This window comes from Pleurodeles waltl, chromosome 6 (assembly GCF_031143425.1).
Source record: "Pleurodeles waltl isolate 20211129_DDA chromosome 6, aPleWal1.hap1.20221129, whole genome shotgun sequence".
Lineage (NCBI taxonomy): Eukaryota > Metazoa > Chordata > Amphibia > Caudata > Salamandridae > Pleurodeles > Pleurodeles waltl.
In genome coordinates this window covers 578,243,961-578,263,646 of record NC_090445.1, presented here as the reverse complement: position 1 = coordinate 578,263,646, position 19,686 = coordinate 578,243,961, and the positions used below count along the sequence as shown (strand labels likewise).

General features: G+C 45.8%; 1 protein-coding gene across 3 annotated transcripts in view; it reads right to left on the bottom strand.

Annotated features, from left to right (window-relative positions):
• FKBP5 (FKBP prolyl isomerase 5) overlaps positions 1-19,686 on the bottom strand; it is an 805,772-nt gene that overhangs the window by 694,165 nt on the left and 91,921 nt on the right. The window lies entirely within an intron of this gene.

Genomic DNA, 19,686 nt, shown 5'->3' with positions numbered 1-19,686 from the left:
TTATATTTGATGCCGTTGCTTGTGGTGACGATGGGGTCCACTGTGTGCCATGTAGTGTGTGTTGGTTCTGTGACTAGCTGGGTGAGTCCGATTTTGCTCAAGCTTTTGAGGAGTGCTGTGGAGCAGGGTTGTTTTGGTCTTCCAGGTAAAAGTTGAGGTCACTGAGGAAAATGTAGGCTCTGGAGTTGACGGTGAGCGGAGCAACAAAGTTGATGATGTAGGCCAGGGTGAATTTTTCAGAGACTTGCAGCTTGAAGTGCAGGTGTTACATGAATGTGGTGGCGTTTGCTACGGATGTTGTGCATTTGATGGATTCCTTGTAGATTATGGAGAGTCCTCCTCCTGGCTTGTGAAGGCAGTCCTGTTGAGTGATCTTCTAGCCTGCTGGAACTACTGTAGTAATGTCAGGAACCTATGAGGGGTTGAGCTAGGTCTCTGTGATGAAGAGAATGTCGGGTGTGCCGCTTCTCAGAAGGTCCCATATTTCGGGTGTGTTTGCTGAGTGACTGTGTTAAGTATGCATGGGAGTTGAAGTACAAGTTTGCTATGGTATGTGAAGTAGGGTGGGAGTGGAGTTATTGTTGGTGCTTGTGTGGTGTGTGTTGTAATGATATGTGTGTTTTGACCACTGACTCCATGTTGCACTTAGCCTAGCAGCACACCATCACATTAGTGATCATCAGCTTAATTTTGCCTATTGACTTTATTTTAGCATTAACCACTGCCACGTTAAAAGCTGCAAGTAGTTTTCCACATTGTACAATGTGCACACGTTTTTATTTTTTGTGTTCTTTCCCTCCAAGGGCTTAGGCTGATAAGAATGTACTCAGACGGCAGGGACGGTCTTGTTTTGAATTTGCACCTTGGGATTGTGGCCAAGTCCCGATGTGTTGTTTTCAAAGCTGGCCTAAAGCAATCAGCATTTTTGAATAAATAAACTTCTGCAGTGAGAGGGATGTTCTAGACTGCTCCTCTCTTGTTTGTAAAAGTATAAGAGGCCGAGACCAGATGGAACGGTGACAGGGAGTGTTTGCAGATCTCAGGCATATCCAGGACACTGGAGTGTGTCATCCTTCCAGTGAGGATAACTGATCTCTCTCTCTCTCTCCTTGAGAGATTCTGGGATCTGGCGATCTGATGCTGAATAGGAGGGAGAAGAAGCCGTTTTGCCCATGCCTCATGGTGATGCATATTTTTTAATTTTGCATTATAATATAGATACATATTTTTGCTGTGCATATTGCAGTGGAGAATCATTTGTACATGTTTTCATTTCATTGATGTTACCATTTTTAAACGTGTGCTTTCAGCATGCTACTCTCCTTTTAGGAACCTTGTGTAGTGAAATAACAAATGTCTTCTTTGGACTAAGAAACGCATCCCAGAGATTTTTGTCAGTGCATGAGTGTTTCAGCTCGGTCATTAGTGAAGCAAAACATGTGTTGGGAAGGGGTGTTGAGAGCACGGTTAGTATTTGTGTGGTGGGTGAGTGGGTGGCTGCTGGAGAAACAGCAGTGGTTCCAGGTGAAAGCTCCTACTGTAGTGAGGTGCAGCACTGCAGCAGTTCGGTGAATGACGTCAGACTGTACAAACAAGAAGTTGCAGGCTCTGTGTCTATCCTCCTACCACTGTGATAGCGCTGGTGTAAATACAGTCCAATTTATAAATGTTTGTTACTCAGGGACATCAGCGTGAGACTAGTAGGAATGAGGGATGATATGATGGTATCTGTTGCTGGAAGCAGACATGTCGTGACAAGATGCACAACAAGCCCTGACACAGGTTACCATTTTGACTTTTGGTAGAAAGGCATAGAGCATGCACACAAAGCTACGAAATAGAGTGCACATGCTTAAAAAGAACACACACAGAGGGGCACACCTAAAAACGCTCATTTTCACAAAGTCAGCAGGGTTGGAGGTACCATGCACAATCCAACAGGCATACAGAGATCTATACATACAGACCAGGGCATATGGGTGGGCACACCACAGGAAGCCACTGGCTATGGTGTCCAGGAACGGATCAAAGACTTTAGCACACCAGGTAAATCAGAATGTACTACTCCCGATATATTGAAAACAAGCATTTACAATCCAATGGGTCCCGCATTTGCTTAAGTTAGAGCTATTAGCGTTGCAAATTCCTAACTGGACTTTTCTTGCCACATAAATTGAAAATGAAAAGTAAAGCAGTTGCCATAAGCAAGCCAATTCAAAGTGCCACAGCCGCCATGAGTGTGAGCGCAAAGGAGAGGCACAAAATGAAAAAGAAGTTAGCTCGCAGCCAAACATATGAGAAAATGTGCAATTATCCATGTAACAGATTCGATGGCCAAGGCGGTAACAAAACTGCCCCAAGGACAGACAAACGTGAAGCATTTACCAATGATAACAAAGGATCTTTGAAAGGCAACCCCATGAACGAGTGATGGTGATGGGCATACAGAGGGCGCTTGCACGCTCGACCTAAAAAGACAATTTCTGTCCATGTGCTATTTTGTTTTGCCATCATTAACTGCTAGCTTAAGACTGGCATAAGATGCATTTGCTTTGTTGAACAACAACCCTGGATGTGCCCTGGTGGGGCACTGTCAACAGTAAGGGAACAGCATGGGGACTGGCTCATGCACAGCTGAAGGGCACAGGTCGCAGAACAAGCAGAGTATTTAATTGCACTGGGCTGTATAGTCCTTTGCTTACAGGATATTACTAACAAAAATTTAAGAAAACAAATACATGTAGAGATACATGCTCTGGTGAATGCAACGCATAACATACATAAACAATACACAAATGGAAAGGATAGGGGGAGCGATGGCCTAGGAATTGGCGCCCTTCCCAGAACAAATGATTGGACTCAAGGGTCCTTGATGGAAGACAGTCTAGAAGTAACATTAAGAGTAAGAAGTTCAGATGATTAGAAGAATGTCTGCAGAAATACTGGAACAAAAAGTAAATAACAACAACACAGAGCTAGCATCCCACAAAGCCAGGGAACAAATCTAGTGGCGAGGGAACAAGAGTTGGATAGAAATATAAAAGATGCAAAATGCAAACCATAACAGGTATAGCTAAATATTGGTGAGATACTGAGCACAACAGAAATCAACACAGAAGATAATGGGTAAGAGTCTGCTCACGCTGAGAAGGGAGACAGAATGAGTGGTGGCTCTAATGAAACAAAATACTAGGCATGAATGAGAAACATGGTGGTTGGTGATCAGTATACACTAAGTAGGGATTCAGTGTGTGTACCAACAAACAACAAAAATGAGAAAAGAAAAGAAAATGACAATACCACCACCGCCCAGAAGCCTGTTCAAGGAGAGGGGCAAAAACTAGAAAAGAGACTCAGGAAAAAAGACATAAAGGACATTACTGTCCAAAAGCTGGGATGGAATGTAATGTAAACTTTGAAAACAAGGCATGTGCAAAAACATGGGGTCATAGTTAATATTAAATAGCCATAGTGGTTACACATAAGGTAGTGGAAATTCTCAATGAGGAACTGCACAGTTGTTACTTGGGAACTGAGGCTTTTACTTTGCCCAAATGACTGCCCTAGCTGTGGGATGTATGAAATCAGACACAAGGGTCAGGTCAAATAGAGGACATCCGTGTAAAATTCGTGCTTGCAAGCTTTTGAGCTTCCTTTCACTCATTAACTCTGAAAACCTTCCTAGCCTCAGTCCTCACTTGAGGCAGGCCCACCTCTCTCAGGCACCACATGACTTAGTTATTTTTTTAACACCTTTTCCCATTTGATCCCTGTTCCTCCTTGCTTTCTTACTCCTCCTTTGTTCTCCGCTCAGAGTCCTCCCAACCCAGAGGGACCATAAAGAGGAGGCACACTCATACTCAGTCTTGTTTGATTGTCTTCTTTCTGCAGATTGAATTGCAGACCTGGACGGGCTAGGGTTTGTATCTTACTGTATGTGAATGTCCCCAGTACTGACTGGGTCAGTATGGTGGAGAGCTGGGCTCCCTCTCTCTTACTTAGGTATTTCTTATTGACAGTTTTAGCTAGTTATTTCTGTAGATCTATTGTGTGGTATACCAGTACTTAGAGTGGGATTCGGGTCAGCCCATAGCTTATCATGAGTTGCTTTCTTGTCAATCTCATTTGCTTCCTTCTGAATCAATGACTTTCCTTTCTCTTCTTCCCCTGGAGCACCTCACCCTGCATTCTGTGTGGCACATCGAGCCCACCTATGGCTTCCCTTCATCCCATCTGCCTTATTTTTGCTTTTCTTTGTTTCAAATATTACCCCATTTCTTCCACTACACACCTGCCCCATCCTGGTTGTTCCTACAGCTCAGCAGCAGAAATGTGCTGCCCTCAACACCTCACCATTGCTCCCTCGTCTCTCCCAGTTTGCACTTTTTATTATTTTTTTGTTTTAATGTTTGGAGTGCAAACCATCTGCAAAGAGCTACTTGTCTGCTACTTTCTCTTTGATGGATTTTCATGTGTACTTTTATAATTTTTTGCAGCAAGATTGACATTCGGCATCTTGGAAGAGCACAAAAAAGTAAAAAAACAAAAAGACTGTTGCATCATGACAATGAGTATAGCAAGTCCTAACAGACTTCGTAAGTTATATAATTAATAGATGATTTACAACACAAGTAATTTAGTTACATGATTTTTTTGATGAATCCAATTCAGGATGATCAATTGATATAATTTCAAAACAGTTTTTGAGGCAACATTGTGTACTTTGGGTTCACATAACAACTGTGTTTCACTTTTTTCACAAAGCGTGCACAAATCGTGCATCAATATTATTTGTTTGGAAATTATGTTGGTTGATCGTCTTAACTTGGATTCCTCTAAAAAATCATATAATTAAATTACCTCTCTTGTAAATCATCCACTGATTATATAAAGTGCTGAGTCTGTTAGGAAGGCTCTCTGCTATTCACATTGTCCCTGGTTCCAGGTCGGTTTTAAGGGCAGGCTCCATTTCTAATAAACTGCATCATGACACATTGAAAGACGAGACCTACTCACTTTGCCAACATTTGTTCTACGGTATTTCTTGTGGTTCAGAAAGTTGTGTGGAGTCACTAGGTGTTTGAAAGGAGTTGCACTTAAGAGGTGCTTTCTGCGCTACACTACTGAGCTTTCTGTTTGCTTTTCGGAGCTCGGGGGTCTTCCCTCTCCCCGGTTGGGGCATGGCATTGCTTTTGCCTGTCGGACAGGAGTGAAGAATGCAAGGATACTTTCCTTGCTCAAGGTCGAAATTCTCATTTAGATCCTGAGATTTACCAATGGGAGCTGTGGGGTTGTCCCTCACATTCACTTCTTCTCCTATACTGTATCTCTTCAGTGACTGGGCATCTGTGAGAACTGTGCAGCTGATTTGAGTGGTGGCTTCCTCCCCTCCATATGATGTCTCTTTCACTTTGCTGTTTTGCTGTTGGTAACAGATGTTGACCAGGTCTTTCCATCACATTGATCCTGTTGCAGCAGTAGTTCAGATGGCACTCCAGCCTTGAATCTGGCTGCATGTTGGCCAACCTGTCAGCTCTTCTGTGGCCACTGACAAAGTCACTCCAGTGGATAAGTACAATTGAAGAGTTAAGGCAGATTTGAAGAGGTACATCAGTTTCAATATTAACTCTCCAGCCGGCAAATATGTGGCTCTTCCCTCTCAAACCTTGGTTAAGAACTTTCAGGCAGTGATGGAGGATCGGCAGTCTGAGGATTACTGTGCAAGGCTACTAGCAGATATGGAGTTATTTGTGCTCAATGCATTTACCTCAGCGTTTAGTGTGGCTACCACACAACACTGAAAGGCTAGTGGACTTAAAAGACTGGTCTACTAAAGCTGTATTTTCTTTAGGAATTCTGCTGTGTGGGAACCAACTGGAGGACCATTGGTAGGTTTCAGGAATCTGGTTAAGGAGCAATCTAAATATGTAGAGAATTCTCATCAATTCTTCTGTAAGCACTGATACAGACCATTAGCTCTTCTTCGAACAGGTGTTTCCAATCCACTCTTTCGAACTATAGAGGTTGACCTTCTGCCACATCTTCAACTAAGCTTAAGCAGTAATTCCAACTCGGACATTCCAACCAGGACACTCATTCTTCTTTAGTGAGGGCAATGAGGGAGGAAGGGGGCATTCCAACTAGGACACTCATTCACCTTTAGTGAGGGCAATGAGGGATTGTGATGGTATAATCTCTAATTTCAGTAACTTCATGGAGGAAACATTTAGAAATGCCTGGCTGCTGGGATTTACAAGGGGCAGTTTCTCATTGAACTTCAAATTAAATCCGTCAAGCTCCAGTGTGGAAACCACCAAATGCCAAAGTGGTTTTTCAAAACAGCAGCCCTCCTCCAGTGCACTGAGTAGTAGTTGCAGAAAAAGGCAGTGATGCCTGCCTCCCCCCAACAAAAACAATCTGCTGAATATACTCACTAGTATTCAAGTTGTCCATGGTGTACCATCTGATAATCAACTTAAATGGACTAAACTGCAGCACAAAGGCTGATCACTTGCAGACATTCATATTGCACTGAATTGTTTTGTTGGTCTCCCTGTGTGAGCTCAAAGCTTCCACATTTCTTCATGATACATAATTCCACATTTCGGTTCATTCAATCTACCAGCAGTTTCTATGGTTTTGCATCCTTGGGTGTCACTGGCTGTTCAGCAAGTTGCCCACTGATCTCAAGTCTTCCTTGAAGGTGTTCAGCGAGATGTTGCTCCCTTGTCGCATGCAGACTGAGGATGGACATGAGTGTGGCAAGCCTGCACCGTGGGTTCCTTATAAATCTACAGAAGGTCCACCTGACTTCCTCCCAGGATCTGGACAGTATCCAAACTGCGGCAACACCTGTCCACCTTTATAAGTTTAGGATACAACTTCAATCAGGAACTGGCTCAGGATTCAGGGAAACATGCAATGTTTTTGCCAGTGGTTGGAGTGAGATGTGGCACCTTGTGGTTCTCCATTAACCAACACTTGAGCTTGTGTTCTTTCCTTACTGCAAGTCCTCCTTGGTGTTTGTCATGCCATGGGCTCACCTACAACTAGGCCACGAGGTGCAGCATCTCCTCCATCACCGGCATCTGTCTTACCAGGAGTTGTACCAGTGACCAGCAGCTAGAGGGATGCTAACCAGCAGCTGAATGGTATGTTTCTCTCTCGCATCCAGGGTCTTTGGAGGCAACTATACATGCCAGCATGTTGGGGTGGGGTGCAACTCTGAGGCCCATGGTGTGCAGGGTACTGGCACCCTCTGGAGCGGTTTCACTTATCCAGTTGAGGGAACTATGAAAAGTACTTCAGGTTCTACTATGGTTTGCTCCTCTCGAGCATGGCCAGATGGTCCTTCTCTGCAAGACCAACAAGTTCATATTGATTTAGACGTTGGTTTGGCTCTGCAGGGAGAGGGCGGACGTCATCAGAACAAATCTATTCTCGCCTCGTATAGGATGTCATAGCCTAGTGGTAAACTGCCAGGATAAACCACCTGATTTTAGGGCTGCTATGTTTTTTCTCCCCACAGTAGACATCCTGTTGTAGTCTCAATATAATCATGATTTGGGGGAGGGGATATAGCTTTGCATTAGTATGCACTGTCCATAGCAGTCACAGGATGCGTTGTTACGGTGCTCCTGCAGTACACTGCTTGTTCACTACTGCCTCTTTGAATGCTGCTGCCTATTTTCTTTACATTCCGGGAACTACAGTGCTCCCCCACAGCAGGTTACCAGCCACAACAGTTGGTTATGATGCTCAAATCCAACCTGCTGCTGGCCCTGCATGCAAACGCCACCTCCAAACGTTCCCCATCACGAGGGAGACTGGTTGGGACGTATAGAGTGCCAAAAGCAGGAACTGGAGCAGAGGCTGGGCAACCACTCCCAATAATCATGGCTCACACCATGATGCAGCAATGCTGCAAGCTATCCACGATATCTCCTGCATGCAATCAAGCACCTCGATCAGAGAAGTGTGGAAAGAAGCATATAGATATGCAAGTGCCGGGTCTTAAGTTGGCCCATATCAGCCGTGAGCTTCAAAATAGGCAACAGAATGAGGGGAAAATATTAATCTAGGTAGGCTGACATCTTGAAAGGCACAAGGGCATTTTTCAGACTTTCTCTTCAATGCATTTGAGTGATCTGTTTAGATGGAAAGGAGCCCACGTGGTGGCATATTAAATAGTTTAAAGGGCGCACAGACAGACATACTCATATATAGGCAATATACACATCCTGTATGTCACGAGGAACAATTCTAAAACGAATTTTCAGCCAGTAGTCTATGCTATTAAAAGGGAAAGTACACGGCGTCACTGATGTAACTGATATATACATGAATGGAGGGTTGGGAAGAAAATATAGGTATTCCATTCTGATGATAATTTTACTTGTTTTGGTTTGCTTCTTTAACGTCTCTTCTGCTTTCAGGGTGCAACGTTTATGTGTCTCAACAATTTCATTTTCATTGACTTTCCTATCAAACATTTTCATAGACTGTTTACATTTGTACACAGGCTCGCAGAGTTCCATAAATAAATCAGTAAATCATAATTGTGAAGTATGGATATTTTTCCAACCGCTCTCCAATGAGAATATCCAAGGCATAATGTGTTAAGTGCCAGGGCCCAAAGTTTCTCTAAGTGGTCCACCGCCCATTTCCACCACTGGCCTCGTTCACTTCCACCACTGGTGCGATACTGGCTGCAAAGACAGTCACAAAACCATTTGGTGCTCCTACTATCTACCCCCTCTGGCAAGTTGTCGTGATACTAGCAATATTTCCTCAGGGCCGCAAAACACGTAAGAATGTAAATACATAAAAGTAATGTTTCAAATAATAATAATATCATAGTAGTCTCTAAAAACAAACTAGACATTCACATCATTTAGAACAAAGCATAAAATGCATAAACCAGATTTATAATATTTTGTTGCTCAAACCATGCAGAAACTTTTTTTTTTCCTTCAAAATTGGAGCTTCACGTGTCTCATGCGACTTTATGTAAATCAAGGTCAGATTCCTACTTATAAAAAGATATTTTTACAATATGTGTTTGCCATATAACCGATAAAGTAGTTCTGGTTTCTGCCGCAAGTTTATCAAAAGTACATTTCGCAATTAAAACCAGTATTGAATTCTGATGGCTTAAGAAGTGCACCAAACGGTCAAATAAGAGTTCTCTCTGGCAAATTACATGACCCTAGAAATTAAAACGCACCGGGGCACAGGTTCGAGTCTGTCCAGCGACTTCTTCATATAAACATTAATTCCTTTTTGTAAACAATTACTGTAAAAAAAAAAATTATATAGTCTATCAGTAAAAACCGGACGTACCAGATGAGGGCTTTAAAAGTTAATATTGTTTTAACCACGTTTAAGAGAGAAATTAGATTGCTTGGTTAGAAGATGCAACTATGAGTCTTTTTCAGTTACATTTGCAGAGGAATCAGAGTAGGTTTTGAGGACAGAAACCATAAAGAGAGAAAAACAAAACAGAGCAGATGGTGGCAGCCACTTCGAACAACTGGAAACAAGTTGTTTACCTGTGAGAACCGCACCGAACGAAGGCACTTCGCTGGTTACTGTTTCTAGGGTACGTTTGACATGGAGGACTATAATAATTAAAACGTTTTAATCCTATGTTTATTTTTTAGAAATTCTAAAATAAACAGTGTGATTGGCTTGGACTAGAGAGCATAGAAATTTTGTAACATAATTTCCACATTATGCTTTCTGCAAAATAAGAGTTGTAAATGATTTTAGCTTTTTGATTCGATGATATATCTTCACTGATTCAGTTACATGCTGATAGTTTGAAAATATTACTTTAGAATTTAAATTGAGATTACATTGTAACTTAAATCTTCTCAATGGCGCTTTGGTATGGGAGACAGGATGTGTACAAAAGATACTGTGGGCCTGATTTAGATACTGACGGACAGGTTACTCCAGCACAATGCTGATGGTTATCCCATCCGCCGAAATCCAAAATAGGCCCTGTGTTCTTTCGGTATCCAAACATGAGCCCATAAGAATTAATTGCTAAATGCTAGTAATTTAGGGCCTGACTTAGAGTTTGGCTGTCCACCGTATTTCAAATTCTCCAGACTATAATAGAATTGTAACACAGCAGATGGGATGTCCGTCACGCTTTTGACAGAGTAATCCCCTCCACCAAACTCTAAGTCAGGCCCTTTGTCTGTGATAGAAGTTTTTTTATCCGGCTTTGGTAATCAGTTTGCTCCACAAGTCAAGTGATGAATGAAAAGATTCCAGTGAAATCCGATATAGGTAAATGAATAGTGAAATTATTGACCCAACTGAGTTTTTAAAGGATGCCTACTACGTTATAAAATGTTTCTCTCATATGCTACTCAAGTATATTTAACAAGAATACACTGAGTTCCTGTTGTATCCCAACATTAGCCCATGTACTTACGTAAACTTTCTACTTAGCTGAGTAGAGCAGTGTGTTCTATTTGTTAAGCAACAAATTAAAAGATTACAGTGAAATCTGATAAGGACAAATGTATGGTGAAATTACTGGTCTGAAATACTTAGGGCCTTTAGGGGGCAACCACATGGTCATAAATCTGACAGAGAATGTCTTTCTAGTATGCTATTTGAGTACAAAAAATAGTGTACATGTATACTTATACAGTATTATTTGCAGGACCGTTTAATACGGTTCTATTAAATGTGCGATATGTACTTTTGATGGGAGATTTTGAAGAAATAGCTTCTGATAGGATTTCTCATGGTTCGGATTAAAAAGGGATATATATCCTGTTTATGTGGTTTTAGGTTTTGTCCTAAAATAAGGGAGATTTGGAGTATGTTCTTATGGATTATTGTGTTATGATTAAATCAAAAGTGTTGGGGCGTGGCCAAGCCGGCGTAAATGGCGGACGCGAGCTGAGTGAGCTCTGCGTCTCGCCCGGCTCACCCGACGCCACACGGGGGTTAGGAGGCTGGCGGCGCCTGGTTGGAGGAGGTGCTGGGCAGCTGTGGGGCTCCAGGCCGTGGCAGGACTGGGCACCGGCTCCCAAGAGTGGCGCGAAGCGGAATTGGGCCGGGCCCACGTGGATCCGCGGCCCGCCAAGCTTGGCGGGTGCGGACTTGCTGCGGCGCGCGAGCGCGACACAGTGGCGCCCAGCTGCGGGAGCCTGCCTGGAGGAGGCCCCTGGAGGGACAGTGCCCCATCGGAGGCGAAGCGGAGCCCGAGGACCTGGTAGGCGTGCCTGGATTGCTGGCCTGCCCCTGACTACAATGTTTGACTGAGGCCTTAGAGGCCTGAAGTTGGTGCCCAGTGTCCTATAGGCGGGCGGCAGGAGGAAGGCAGCGGAGCCAGCGACCTTGTCTTGCTACACGCTGACCACCGCAAGCTGGCGGATAAAACAGGTATGATAGAGGCGCGAGTGGATGAGCTGACACCGGTGACGTCTCGCTTGGAGTCTATGGTGGGGGATGTTCTAGCACGTGTGGCGGAGCTGGAGTGTCATGTGGAAGACGCGGAGGGCCACCCCAGAAGAAATAACATACGGGTGGTTGGATTACCGAAGGCGCGGAGGGCCGTGATGCGGTGGCATACTCTGAGAGCTGGCTTCGGGGACTGGTACCGGCTGGTACACTAACTCCCCTTTTTTCGGTGGAGCGGGCTCATCGAATCCCCACGCGGCCAAGGCCTCCAGGAAGTGGCCCTCGTCCCTTTATAATTCGCTTGCTCCACTATGTGGATTGAGATATTATACTCAAAACTGTGAGATCCTCCCAGCCGCCTCGAGTGGACGATGCGCAAATAATGTTGTTTCCGGACTATACTCTGGCGGTACAAAAGGACTGTGCCTCCTACTTGCCCTTGAGGCGTAGACTCCAAGCTCTGAGCCTGGAATACTCTCTACTATTCCCTGCCAAACTCCGCATCGTGGCTGAGAATAAATCTCACTTCTTCACCACGCCAGAAGCGGCGTGGGAGTGGATGGAGTCAACGGGCCGCGTTTCTGCCCGGGAAGTGGAGAGGAACCCACCCGCATCAAAGAACGGGCGCAGTCGGGTGAGACATGGCCGTAAGGGAGGTGGTGCGACCACGGAGGCCGCAACCCATGCTCCTGACTTGGAACAGCTCATACAGGAGCGGCGTGAGGCAATACAATCGGCTATCAGTGCCTCTCCGGCGGTGACGGAATCGTAAACTGAAATTTTACAGCCTCCCAGTGACCGACCTGCCACACCGGATCGCCTCTCGGAGTTGGGTTTTCCGGTGTGCCCGTCTGTAACACCTGCCACTGCGGACAACATTTTCTAGGCCCTGCAGTGGCCTATTTGGGTGGCCCGGCAATGCTTTAACCTTCTGCTTGGAGTACATGGGACGCCTGGACTACAGAGATGATATGTTACTTAATATGTGCCGATAGTTGGCCCAACTGCCAGGCATGGGAAACTCTTAGGAGTACACCGAGCAGGTTGTCGCTGGTACTGTAGCTGTCTCCGATTGCTGTTTAAAACTGCAGTTAGCCGCTGCCCCCCCCCCTCTGTTATCCACTATAGCCGGGTCGGCTGGCTTAGTGAGCTCTTGCTTCCTTGTGTGATTTGGCCTACCCCACACTCCTGCTAGCGGAGTATTAGAATGTGTGATTATGTTGTTGAATGTCCAAGTTGCTGGGTTTGGGAGGAGACCGGTTGTTTATCTGCTCTGATGGTATTGGTTTTGTTCTGGTTATGTTGGAGGCTATACACAGGGAGTATGACCGGGTGCTGGGAATCCGCTACTGCGCACGCAGCATTACGCATACGGGTGGGACGGCGGTGGGCGGGCGTGCCAGACTGATGCCGCCATGAACCCATATATCGCGATCACTTGGAATGTGCGCGGCATACATACGCCCAGGCACTGGTACTCCATATACTCATATCTTAAAAGGCACTCAGTCCACCTTGCTTTTTTGCAGGAGACCCATTTGGAGCTCTCAGAGATCCCTCGCTTGCAGCAGCGCTGGAGAGGGCAGCTATATGCAACAGGTCACTCCACTTATGCCAGGGGTGCCCTGATCTGGATTACAGCGGGTGTCCCCTTTGTAGCAGAGGAGCAGATCATAGATTCACGAGGGAGATTCGCCCTGGTCCGTGGACGGCTTGCGGGCCGGGCCATAGTGCTGGGCTCTATATACACCCCATATGTAGATCAGGCTTCCTTTCTGCACAATCTGTCCCACCACTTAGCGGGTTGGAGTGACTACCCTTGGTTATTGGGAGGGGAAGTTAACAGTGTGCTATATATTGACTTAGATCGTTCCAGCCCCCCATTGCCTACGTCACCCTGCTGTGGCAGCAGCGTGTGGGTTGGTAAATTGGACGCAACATTGGCATCTGATAGATATATGGCGGCAGCGGAATGCTGCAAACAGAGTTTACTCGTATTATTCTGCCCTGCACTCCCTGCATGTATGACTGGATAGAATGCTCTGTACGCAGAACTTGACCTCTGCGGTCGTAGGCGTAGATTACTTGGGTCGCACGCACTCAGATCACAACCCACAGATTGTGCGTTTGGGTTGGGATTTCTCCCCCCCAGCTGTCCCTACCTGGAAACTCAGGCCTGAGCTCTTAGCGGATGCTGCTTTTAAAGCATCGCTGGACGAGGCTATCCCTGAATTTTTTGAGCATAATGATGGTACTATCTCTATGGGCCTGCTGGAGTGGGATGCCTTTAAGGTCTTCATCTGAGGTCACTGTATGTGGACTCAGTGGAATTTGCGCTGCTCGATTGAACATGGCCTAGCTCATATAGAGCGAGACTCACTGCGCCCAGAGAGGGAAGCTGCTCGGAGCCCCGCAGAGGAGGCTTTGTTATCCAAGGCCTGTGCTGAGCGTTTGTCGCTACTTGAACGGCTGCGTCGTCTGAATTATGCTGCGCACTCAGCGAGAACGCATGCTTCAGCAGACAAGGCGGGCAAACTTCTGGCCTGGCTGGTTAGAGGTGATCGCGACCATGGGCTGATTATGGAGTTTCGCTCAGAGTCTGGTCGTCTCTGGGGAAATACATTCTGCGTTTACGCAGCATTACCAGGCGCTGTATGCCTCAAGGGCCCTGAACGGTCTTGTAAAGTGTGGAACTCCCATGTCTGACGACGGACCAGGGGAATGCACTGGAGGAGCCTCTCGATCTCGCTGAGATACAGGCCAGTATTCGCGAGCTGGCGTCTGGAAAAACGCCGGGCCCGGATGGTCTGCCGGCTGACTTTTACAAGGCATTTACTTAAATTCTTGCACCCAAGCTACTCTGTGTTTATGAGGAGGCAGTACAGAGGGGATGCTTGACGACATCTCAGAGGGAGGCACTGCTTGTGTCCCTTCCCAAGCCAGGCAAGGACCTGGCAGAGTTGGGCTCGTACCGACCGCTAGCAATGCTCAACACGGACTATAAAATACTGGCCAAAACACTATACTTGCGCCTATAACACTGGGCCTGGTACACCTGGATCAAAACGGGTTTGTGACGGCAAGGGATACGTCGCACAACATCAGGTGGCTGTTTCACATCATGCACTATGCGAGACGGGACTGGCCACGGGTGGGATGTCTCGTCCTCGACCTGGAGAAGGCCTTTGATTCCCTAGAGTGGCCCTATCTTTTTAGGGTCTTGCGGCGGTTTGGCATTGGGCCCCACTTCACTCGGATGGTTACGATACTATACACTAATCCTCAGGTCCGGGTTAAGATGGGGGGCATTGTATCAGAGTGAGTCAATGTGTGCAGAGGTACGAGGCAAGGTTGCCCCCTTTCCCCGCTGCTGTTTTCCCTTGCCATGGAGCCACTGGCGGCGTTTTTTTGTGACAGGGGGTCTGGTTGGAGTATTCCCCTGGGGGACTGCATGCACGTGGCATCGCTGTACGCTGATGACCTTTTGTTGTATTTTAGGGATATTACGCGAATCCCCTCAGAGGTTGGGACCCTGTTGCAACAATTTGCTTCGTTATCTGGCCTCAAGGTCTATTGGTCCAAATCATGCCTCTTCCCTTTTGACTCTACGCTTTCGAACCCAGAGCTTTGTCTTTCTGGGAGCATTGTCCCATGGCAACCACATGCATTCAGGTACCTAGGCATCCGTATTTATCACCGGGAGGGAGACCTAGTTGATGGAAATCTTAAGAGAGCGGTGTCTTCGATCAAATCCCAGATGGCTTTTTGGCAGACGCTGCCGCTGTCGGTGGCAGGCAGGATAGCACTTCTAAAAATGATAGTCTTACCGCACCTATTACATTCCTTTTCTAACCTCCCGCACTATATCCCCCCAGCTTGTTCAGGAGTCTGGAGTCTACGTTGCGGGAATTCATTTGGAATGGGGGTTGCTGCAGAGTCGTGCTGAAAAAACTGTATTTGCCGCTGGAGAGAGGCGGCCTGGCGGTTCCTAATCTGGAGCACTACTATCTGGCCTCTCAACTCCAGTGGGTGTCCAAGTGGCTGGCGGGTCTTCATCTCACAGACACGGCGACCACGGAAGGCCCTTGGTCCCTCATGCAGGTGTCGCACCTGTTTCATCCACGCGCACGCGTGGCACTGCCGGGACAAATATTCCTGAAGGTGGCTTATAGCTGTTATCGTAGGTCCCTGCGCCTTACCGGGGGGGTAATCCCATTTGCTCCAGCCATGGCGTTGCTGGGTACTCCTCGTGGCCCTAAGATTACATCGGGTCCCGAGCTGCATGCGTGGCATCGGGCAGAGTCATATACACTGGGTGACCTCTATGATGATGGTAAGCTGATTCCCTTTCCTACACTGGTTCAGGAGTCGGGGCGGCCTGCAGGACAGTTTCTGTTATATAACTCACTGTTGAGGTCTTTAGCATCCAGGTGGGGTGACGTGTCAGTAGCCCCTCCCACGCATTTGCTGGTCCAGTATATACAGGTGATGGGGAAGGGGCGGCACCTGATTAGATGGTTTACTGACGCGTTGCGCATACACACAGCCCTAGAGTGCGATGTACTGTGTGAGGCCTGGGACAGGGATGTGACCACTTCAGTCACAGATGCGCAGTGGAAATCAGCTCTCTCCCGCCACGTTAATGTACCCCGCAACTCTAGATTTCGCTTGATCCAATTCTATATCATTCACAGGGCCTACCTCACTCCATCCTGAGTGAACAGATCTTTTGCTTGTCAAGATGCAGCCTGCCCCCTTTGTTCTTATATAGATGCAGACATGATTCACATGCTATGGTCCTGCCCATCGTTGCATCGCTTCTGGAGGGCAGTGGTAGGCTGCCTGTCGGAGTGCACGTCGTGTTCGGTTCCATTCACCTGGGAGGTGTGTGTGCTGGGCCTCTTTCCCAGGGGCGCGCGCATAGAGCTGCGTCAGGATTTCTGGATCTGGGCCTGATAACGGCTAAGCAGCTGATAACCCGCAGGTGGAAATCAGCCGACCCACCAGCTGAGCGGGCCTGAAAATATTCATTTGAGGTGTGGGCAAATGCAGAGGGAGTGGCGTTGGGAAGAGAAGACGCGCTGGGGCTACGCAAGTGTCCGGTGTCAGACAGATGGGAAGAGATGTTGTCATGTCCGCGGGGTATGGGACGGGGCCCAGATGCGGAGGAATCAGTTTAACTGCTGAGGAGGATGCGCATCTGCTCCCGGCGCGGGAACGTGGGGGGGCAGAGGGTGCTGGTGCCTGGGTGGCCGGTCCGGTCTCAGTTTTGGGGATGGGGCTGGATGTTATCAGGGCAGCAGGTGTTTGTGGCTTGCATGTACTCCCGTCCTACACTGGTGCAAATGGATAGCACAGGGAGGTTCCCGCACCTACGGGGCCGTGCTTTAATCACAATCTATTGACTGTATAAATAGTACTCCAATGGTTGTTCATGTTCTTATTGTTATCTGTGATTTGCTTAAGATATATACCTGCCAGCAAAACACTGTACGAACACGCTGATCCTCAGGTATGGTTTGTAGAGATATGGAGATATTTGTTGTCCTTCAAATTGTTTGTAGGCTTCAAGACTCTAATATATGAACCCTCTCTTTAGACTTTGTATGGCCGTTAATCCTGAGTTATGTGAGTTCGGCAAACTATGGTTAAATACTCTAACTGGAGGTCTAGTTAACAGCTGGTTTGACGCCTACCTTCTTCTGATGTGCGTATACAATTAACTAGTAATTGTACAAATTTGTTATCCTAATGTTGATGTTAGTCAAAATGTTACAGTACGCTGAAAAATAATAATAAACAGATTTTTGAAAAAAAACGGATTAAATGAAAATTGTTAATGTATTTAGATAACTATATATTGGTGGCTCTGAAGACGCAACGTTAATTTTGCAAAACGTGTTGGCTTGATGTACTCCACAACTAAGACATTTTGTATTATGCAAATAAATGGGAAACAAAAAAATAATAATTTGGGGTTTTCAATAAAAACCTTTTAACAGACTTCCAACGTGAGCCCCTCAAGATTGAAGCTTGCTTTTGATTTGAGTATACTACGTTGGGTAAATCATTCTAAAAAGAGGGTGTTGTGATGCTGGTCCATATATTTGCCTAACATACTGAGTTGTTACTATTCTGCTCCTGGCTTGCTTATTTGCAATCCCCCTGCACTCCATCTTCGCTTGAGCCACCCCAAGCACTGCTGCCTTATCCTGAATACAGCAAGCTGTACCCTACAATTCACCAAGTGTAGCAATAATTCTGAATCTGGGTAAGAACCAATCTCTGCTCTTCAGTTTCCCCAATTCATTGCCTTTGTTTCCTGCATGTGCAAAGGCAAGTGGGGAAATTAAGTTAGTTTCTTCTATAGCTGCTTTTTTGGCTGCTGTATGCTCCAATATTCAGTAGGCAACCATTCCTCACTTCAAATGCCACAAGTTAGCCGGACTTTAAAAACCAAGGGGTCAGTCACTAACTTAAACTGGCCCACCTCCTTGCCCTATCCCCACAGCCCATCCACTCTTCCACTACCACTCCTCCATGCCACACTATCACTACTGGGAATTTCCTTTACTTCCTACATGCATGCAGTTCTAAGAGGCAGACTTGCTCTCAGACCCATGCTCTCTGGCTGCTCCTCTGTTGTGTAGTGCTCTCTATCAACGCCCACCACATAAGCCACTCACAATGAGTACCACCTCGGTGCCCTCAAGGGACCGATTCTCTCCTGTGATGGTAGGAGACTAATGAATAAAATACAGCCAGCAGACACCTCAAAAGATGCACCACGGCCTCCACCAGCCGTCTGCAACCAGCTAAGCAGAAAAAGACATCAACTCATGTCCGGGGGAGGGGGACTTAGCTTACTGTAAATCTATCTTCAATAGGCCATTTGCCAAAAGACAGATGACGGTGTAAGTTGGTGTGACATAAAAATGTACAACAGAGGTGGTGTTAGCTCAGCCCTCTTGAGTCATTGGTTTTTATGCAGTTTTTCAAGCTTTCCTGATGCTAGGATAAACTGTTCATCAAGGCCTTGATGTTTTATAGATGGTTACATTGTCCCATTTTGTGTAAACATCAGGGTCTAGTGATATGGAATGAAGTTTGCTTGTTGCGCCACGAATCTGTGAGTGATCTTTGATGTGATAGCTTTGCTATCACTTTAATGACTTATTATTGGCATTTGTATTTAGGAGTGCTTGCTGCTGGATATGTTAGCCTATAATAAGGAGACACTGCTAATCATTAAAAACTGCAGCATATACTTTTGTTTTACTTCGCTGTCAAAATAGCATGCTGAACTTATAACTTTTGTGATTCACAAAGTAAAAATCTTCAGATGCAGAGGGATTCTTAAAAATGCAATGAAAATATTGACCATGTGTCTACTCTGCAGTATTGTGCTGTCTATGGCTTTTAAGCTCACCCAATACAATGCAAATTTATTCTCTTACTCATAATTCTCTTCTTTGAAGGTACAGCTTAACTCTACTAATGGAGTCTGTTTAGCAAAGGTTTACTACTCTCCACTTTCATATTTGTATAGCCCAAGATATTGTTTCAACATGGGAATTTCCTTTACTGACAGCCAAGGGCTACAAAAGTGTTCAACTTGCCACTCATCATCTATTAAAAAGCCAGACCTTTTGGCTTTGGCAATGCTTACTGTTCTGGTGACACTTGGTGCCAATCTATTAGAAGGTAAAGGCCTAATATTATAATAAAAGGCAACTTTTCCTTCATGTATTTTCTGTCCCACATTGGCTGGGATAGTTTAAATCCTATTTTTCATTATTAGGACATTTTGGGATAGTTTGAATGTAACTGTATTTATATAAAGATTATTACCCCTTATGAGGCACTTCAGCACTTTTCACCAGGTAGCATGCTATTTCGGAACCCAAAAAGGATTAATGGTGGATTAGCATAGGGAAATACAAATTATTAATTTCACTGGAGGACGTCTGAGTCTGTTAGTTTGATTGAATAGGATAGTGGAGAGAAGAGTCTAAGATGTGTTATCTGGGAGATCATAGTAGTAGGGTGAGGTTTGGGAAGAGTCAAAGAAGGGATAGAAGAGTCCAGAAAGGGATTAGAGGGATCACAGTAGTAAAATGAGGTTTGGGATGGGTCAAAGGAGGGATGCATGACGGCCAAATCTAGAAAAAGTTATTTGGGACATCATAGCAGTAAAATGAGGTTTGGGGTGAGCCGAGGAGGGAAGAGTCTGGAAATAGTTATTTGGGAGATCGTAGT